The sequence below is a fragment of the Lactuca saligna genome, chromosome 2 (genome assembly GCF_052625555.1).
Source record: "Lactuca saligna cultivar CGN05327 chromosome 2, ASM5262555v1, whole genome shotgun sequence".
In the NCBI taxonomy this organism is placed as follows: Eukaryota; Viridiplantae; Streptophyta; class Magnoliopsida; order Asterales; family Asteraceae; genus Lactuca; species Lactuca saligna.
The window spans coordinates 104,956,421-104,962,988 of record NC_136418.1 but is presented as its reverse complement, the minus strand read 5'-3'; positions in this window follow the sequence as shown (position 1 = coordinate 104,962,988).

The window sequence follows — 6,568 nt, the reverse complement described above, 5'->3', positions numbered from 1 at the left end:
TAAAGCCATTATGGAGGATGAAGACCTCAGCCTGGAAGAATATGATCTCACATCAGAAGATTATGCCTTGATGGTATCCAATCCCAAAAGGTTCATAAAGAAGAAATTTCCCAGCAACAAAAACCGAAACTGGCAGGGAAGTTACAGCTCAGAAAAGGTGGTTAATGAACCGAAAGTTGAGGAGCACAAGAAGGAACCGAAGGTTGACGGCGACTCTGGAGTGAGCTGCTTCTACTGTGGTGGGAAAAATCATTATGCTAAGGACTGTGTCCTCAAGAAAATGGCTGAAAAAGATGATGGAAACAATGAGGAAACTGTGTTGCAGAAGAGGCTAGATGAGTTAAGAAAGAAGAAGTCTGCTGCTAACCCGCCTAGTAATGCTCTTATTGTGCAGGATTCTGTTCCAGGTGGTGAGTTCGGTAGCACGGAAGGTTGGTCTACCGACTCAGAAGACGAGGAAGTGAGACAGCCTACTCATGGAAAGGCGCTCGTGTCTAAGGCAGAAGGCAGTGGTGGTAAATGCCTTATGGTTTCAGGTGTATCTCAATTGAGGGGATACAACACCGATGGAGGTCATGATGGACAGAATGCAAAGGAGGACATGTGCTTCACAGCCAAACCACTCAGCCAACAGTTCAATGAGCTGGATGAACTGATAAAGAAGGTACAATCTGTTTTTATTTCATGCAAAGTACCATCATCCTCTTATGAGAAAGAACTAAAAAATGTCAATTCAAGAATATCTCATCTAGATAGTAGCTTAACTCAAACTCGGGTCACAAATTCTAACCTAACTGATCAATTGAGCAGGGCAGCGTCGAAGAGTGAGGAGCGGAGAATGTGGATAGAGTTAAAGGAATCGGAATTAGTCAGAGTTAAAGATGAAAATATTTATTTGCAAAGAGACAATTTGAAATTGTTGAAACAACGAAATGTTTTTTGTTTAATTGCTAAACGTCTGTATTCTAATATTACTCAGCTCCACTTGGATTGTGAAATAGGCCAAAGAATTCACCGCATGATTTTGCCCTTCCTAGAATTTAAGGAAGATGAAATCGATGCCGAAGCCTATAACTGTGAAAGTGTGATATCATCTGATGACATAAATCCCACCTACATGTATGGACTGGACAAAATTGAGTCCTTCATTAAATCTAAAGACCACAAGCTCATGCTTAAAAATCTTTTGGATGAAAATGACAGACTTAAATTGAGGACCGAAACCATACAAAATTTTGACTCTTTAAACACCAAAGTAAGCTCAGAAAACAAAATTGATGTTGAAAATGCATCTGAGCTTAACGAGGATGACAATATGAGTGAAATTTCTGTAGAGGACACGGTTGATTGCTCAGAATTTATTAAAACCGAGCCAGAAAATCACAAGAATCTTATTTCTGAAAATTCAGTAGAGTTCGCTCGGTTGTCCCATCAAAAGTCCCCGAAATTAGTTGAGAAAGCTGTTGTGTATCAAAAGGTCAGGACTACTCCAAATCAAGTATACAAGGTAACAGGAGTAACTGAACATCAAACAGCTGAACTTACAGCCATTGTAAACAAAGACAATGATGATGGCTGTGACGAATACTTCTGGGAAGCTCCTATTGATAATGCAGACGAAACCATTGGTTTATCTGAACGAACTTCCTGGAAGAGCAAAGGAAGATACATACCCGAACCATTGAATAAGCCAAATAACTTCAGTGAGCCGAGCACTAGTGGTACAAAAGATACTCCTCAGAAGGATGTTCACTCACCAAAAGAAACCATTCCTTCGGCTTCTTCAGCTCAAAGTAATTCTACCGCAGTTCAAATGGAACCGATCAAGGAGTCAGCAAAAACGAAAGCAAATGTTCATCATCAACCATCTCAGATGCGGAACAGGAAGATAGAAAGGAACAATAGATACCGGAAGAACCTTTCGGAAAGGAAACAATTTTGGCGTTCCCAGAATGCATACTTCACTCATCAAGACAAGAATCTAAAGTATGAAAACATTCCTGAAGAAAAGCTTGAAAGTCCCAAAAACCGAAAGCCGAGGTTCGGTTCACAAAAGGATAACAACCGAAAGCAGAAGTTCGGTTCTGAAAAGGATATCAACCAGAACCAAAGGTTCTGTTCCAAAGGTGGCTCGAACCGAACACAAAGGTTCGGTTCTGAAGACAAAAGAGTACAAAACTCTAAGGTCGGTCCCTCCAATGATCAAAAACAAAAGGGTCACCTAAAGTCTCCTTCTAAGTCTGATTCTTCTCATTCTTCTAATTCTTCTTCACCCTCAGTTTCATATCGTTCTCGTTCTAAATCTCATTCATCAACTGAGCAAAAGTGGAAGCAGAAGGTCAATAAATCCACACCAAAGACCGAATCTAACACTACTAATCTTAACAAAATAAAAGTGTACACCATTAAAAGGAAGATAAAACAACTCTCGTAAAAAGAACTTATCTTGTTGATATCTCTCTCATTGCTCCTGTTTCCATGCAAAGCTCACGTGGACCCAAGAAACTTTGGGTTCCTAAATCTCTCTAAATTTTGCAGATTATAAGTGACGAGCAGTTCGACGAAGAATGGTACATTGATAGTGGCTGCTCACGTCACATGACAGGGAGGAAAGAAGAGCTTAGGGAGTACAGATCGCTTGCAAATGGTGGCAACGTCAAGTTCGGAAACAATTCTTTCGGCACCATAAAGGGATACGGGATGATAACCAATGGGGACTTCTCTATAAGGAAGGTGGCTTATGTGGAAGGACTCCAACACAACCTCATTAGTGTATCTCAACTGGTTGGAGGTACAGGTCTCAAAGTCTCATTCGATGATGAAGGTTCAGAAATTATAGAGAAAAAGTCAAATAAAATAATTCTCAAGTCAGAGCGAAAGGGTGAAATGTTTCCCTTAAACATGAAACCCATCAAAGGAAACCCAGTTGTATGCTTATTGTCAAAAGCGCAATCCAATGACAGCTGGTTGTGGCACCGAAGATTATCTCATCTTAACTTCAAAGATATCAATCGTCTTGTTACAGGAGGTCATGTAAGGGGCCTTCCATTACTCAAGTTCGACAGGGATCATCTATGTGCTGCATGCGAAATGGGAAAGCAGAGTCGTCAAAGTCATCCATCTATTATCAACACAAAAGTTGTTGAACCACTCGAATTAATTCATATTGATTTGTGTGGTCCTTCATCTATCGAAAGCATCGGTGGTAGCAAGTATATTCTTGTTATCATTGATGACTTTTCTCGATTTACATGGGTGTTCTTTCTAAAGCTCAAATCTGAAGCGACTCAAAAGCTGAAAACGTTTATTACGCAAATTGAAGTACAGCTCAAAAAGGTTGTCCGCAACATCCGAAGCGACAATGGTCTCGAATTCAAGAACAGGGAGTTTGAAGAGTTTCTTGCAGAGAAGGGAATTAGTCATAATTTCTCAGCTCCCTACACACCACAACAGAACGGAATAGTCGAAAGACGAAACCGATCCTTGTGTGAAGCTGCCCGAACTATGCTAAGTTTTGCTTATTTACCTCTTTATTTTTGGGCTGATGCTATTTGTGCTGCTTGTTTTACACAGAACAGGTCATATCTCAACAAAAGGTTCGCACTCACCCCATATGAGATATTGAACAACAGGAAGCCAAATGTGAAATTTTTCCATGTGTTCGGCTCAAGGTGTTTCATCTTCAACTCCAAAGAACACCGCAACAAGTTTGATGTCAAAGCCGACGAAGGAATTTTCCTGGGTTACTCTCTCACATCCAAGGCATACAGGGTCCTAAACAAGCGTTCAAGAAAAATTGAAGAGACGTATTATGTGACCTTTGACGACAACTATGTCAAGAATCTACAGGCTAAAGAAAATATCACTGGGGAAATCTTTCCTCCAAATGGCATGGTTACAGTCTCGGTTGCTAATCTATTTGAGACATTTCTGGAGCTCTTTGACGAACCAGAGAATGCTTCACTTTCTGAAGCTGGTGCAGCAGATAACAAAGTTGATCATATGGAGCAGATTGTTGAAGATGTTGCAAGGAGAATGTATGAAGAAGAATCAATCTGTAACGACTCTCCTTCCAACGAAGCTCAAATCGAGGGGGAGCCAAGTACTCAAGTCGAGGGGGAGCCAAACGCTCAAGTCCAGGGGGAGCCAAATTCCACAACTTCAACCGAAGAGGTCTCAACACCAGCAAGCTCAGGTCCACTAGAATCACACGAACCTCATATCTTCCAAAGTACACCAACTGAGGTAGAACATGACGATGTGACACTCGGTTATGATAGCCAATCTGAACTAGAAGAAATAATCAATGCCGAATTAGACCCAACCGTTGATCCAAATTACCCTCCTCTTATCAAATGGACCAGAGATCATCCTGTCTCTCAAGTAGTTGGGAATGTATCTGAAAAAGTTCTGACCCGATCCCAACTGAAGGAAAAACAAACTTCCTTATTTTCAAAGGTAGAGTTTTGCATGTTCAATTCTTTCGTATCAAAAGTTGAACCAAAGACAGTTAACACTGCTCTCGACCACTCTGATTGGGTTCAAGCAATGCAAGACGAGTTGAACGAATTTGAAAGAAACAAAGTCTGGCGCCTAATTCCAACTCCTCCAGATGCTTCAGTTGTTGGTCTAAAATGGGTCTTTAGGAACAAAATGGACAAGGAAGGTAATGTTATACCGAACAAGGCTCGTCTGGTGGTCAAGGGATATTGTCAAGAGGAAGGGATAGACTACGAAGAGACTTTCGCTCCAGTAGCTCGGCTAGAATCTGTTAGAATATTCCTAGCTTATGCTGCTCACAAGAACTTTGAAGTTTTCCAAATGGACGTCAAGTGTGCATTTCTCAATGGAGAACTTGAAGAGACGGTGTACGTAGAGCAACCTCCTGGATTCGTGAACGAAAAGCATCCAAATCATTGCTATATTCTGGATAAAGCTGTGTACGGTCTTAAACAAGCTCCGAGAGCCTGGTATGAAACGCTTACAAAATTTTTAAAGATGTCTAAATTCAAACAAGGTTCGGTTGACCCAACCTTCTTTCGCAAAAAGGAAGGTAACCACCTTATGATAGTTCAAATTTATGTCGATGATATCATCTTTGGCTCCACAAATCCAAGCTTAACGGCTGAATTCAGAAAGCTGATGGAGACTAAGTTTGAAATGAGCTCAATGGGTCCTATTAACTTTTTCCTTGGTTTAAACATAAGACAGGGACCCGAAGGCATCTTTATTAATCAGGAAGCTTACACGAAGACTCTCCTAGCAAAGTTCGGTATGATGGGAGACTCAAAAGTCAAAGTCCCAATGGCATTCGGCACTAAGCTTACCCCATCTCTAGACAAACCAGCTGTTGATATCACGCTCTATCGTCAAATGATTGGATCGTTAATGTATCTTACTGCTAGCAGACCTGATATCATGTTTTCTGTGTGTTATTGTGCTCGATTTCAGGCAAACCCCCGTGAACCTCACATGCTTGCAGTGAAGAACATCCTCCGATATCTCAAGCGAACCACCTCCTTAGGTCTTTGGTATCCATCCAACTCAGGCTTCTTCGTTCAAGCCTATTCTGATGATGACCTTGGAGGATGTGGACTCGACCGAAAAAGCACGACCGGTGGATGTCAATTTCTTGACGGGAAGTTAGTTAGCTGGCAATCCAAGAAACAGACATGCGTGTCGCTATCCACAGCCAAAGCAGAATACATTGCAGCCGCATCATGCACATCACAAGTGATTTGGATCCAAAGTCAACTTCGAGACTATGGACTCAATATGAAGAAGATCCCACTATATTGTGACTCTGAAAGTGCAATTAGGATCTGTCATAACCCAGTGCAACACTCCAAAACCAAACACATAGCACTAAGGTATCACTTCATCAAAGATCATGTGGAAGATGGAAATGTCGAAGTTCACTTCGTAAGAACCACTGATCAGCTGGCTGACATCTTTACAAAAGCTCTTCCTGAAGCATCATTCAATCAGATATTGCAAGGCTTAGGCATGATGGTTGCAGAATCGGTCCCAAATCCTCATGTCTCTATTTAAAAAAAAAAAAAAAAAAAAAAAAGAACCGAACCTAACAGACCGCTCGGTTACTCTCTGTTCTGGTAAAATTCAAGAACCGAACCTAACAGACCGCTCGGTTACTCTCTGTTCTGGTAAAATTCAAGAACCGAACCTAACAGACCGCTCGGTTACTCTCTGTTCTGGTAAAATTCAAGAACCGAACCTAACAGACCGCTCGGTTACTCTCTGTTCTGGTAAAATTCAAGAACCGAACCTAAAAGACCGCTCGGTTACTCTCTGCTCTGGTACAATCAAGGAACCGAATCAACCAGACCGCTCGGTTACTCTCTGCTCTGGTACAATCAAGGAACCGAATCAACCAGACCGCTCGGTTACTCTCTGCTCTAGCAAAATCAAAGAACCGAACCTAACAGAACGCTCTGTTGCTCTCTGCTCTAGTAACATAACGGAACCAAATCAACCAGATCGCTCGGTCTCTCTCTGTCTCTACAATATAGGCGCTCATTCAATCAAACCGCTCGGTTCTTCCAAATCT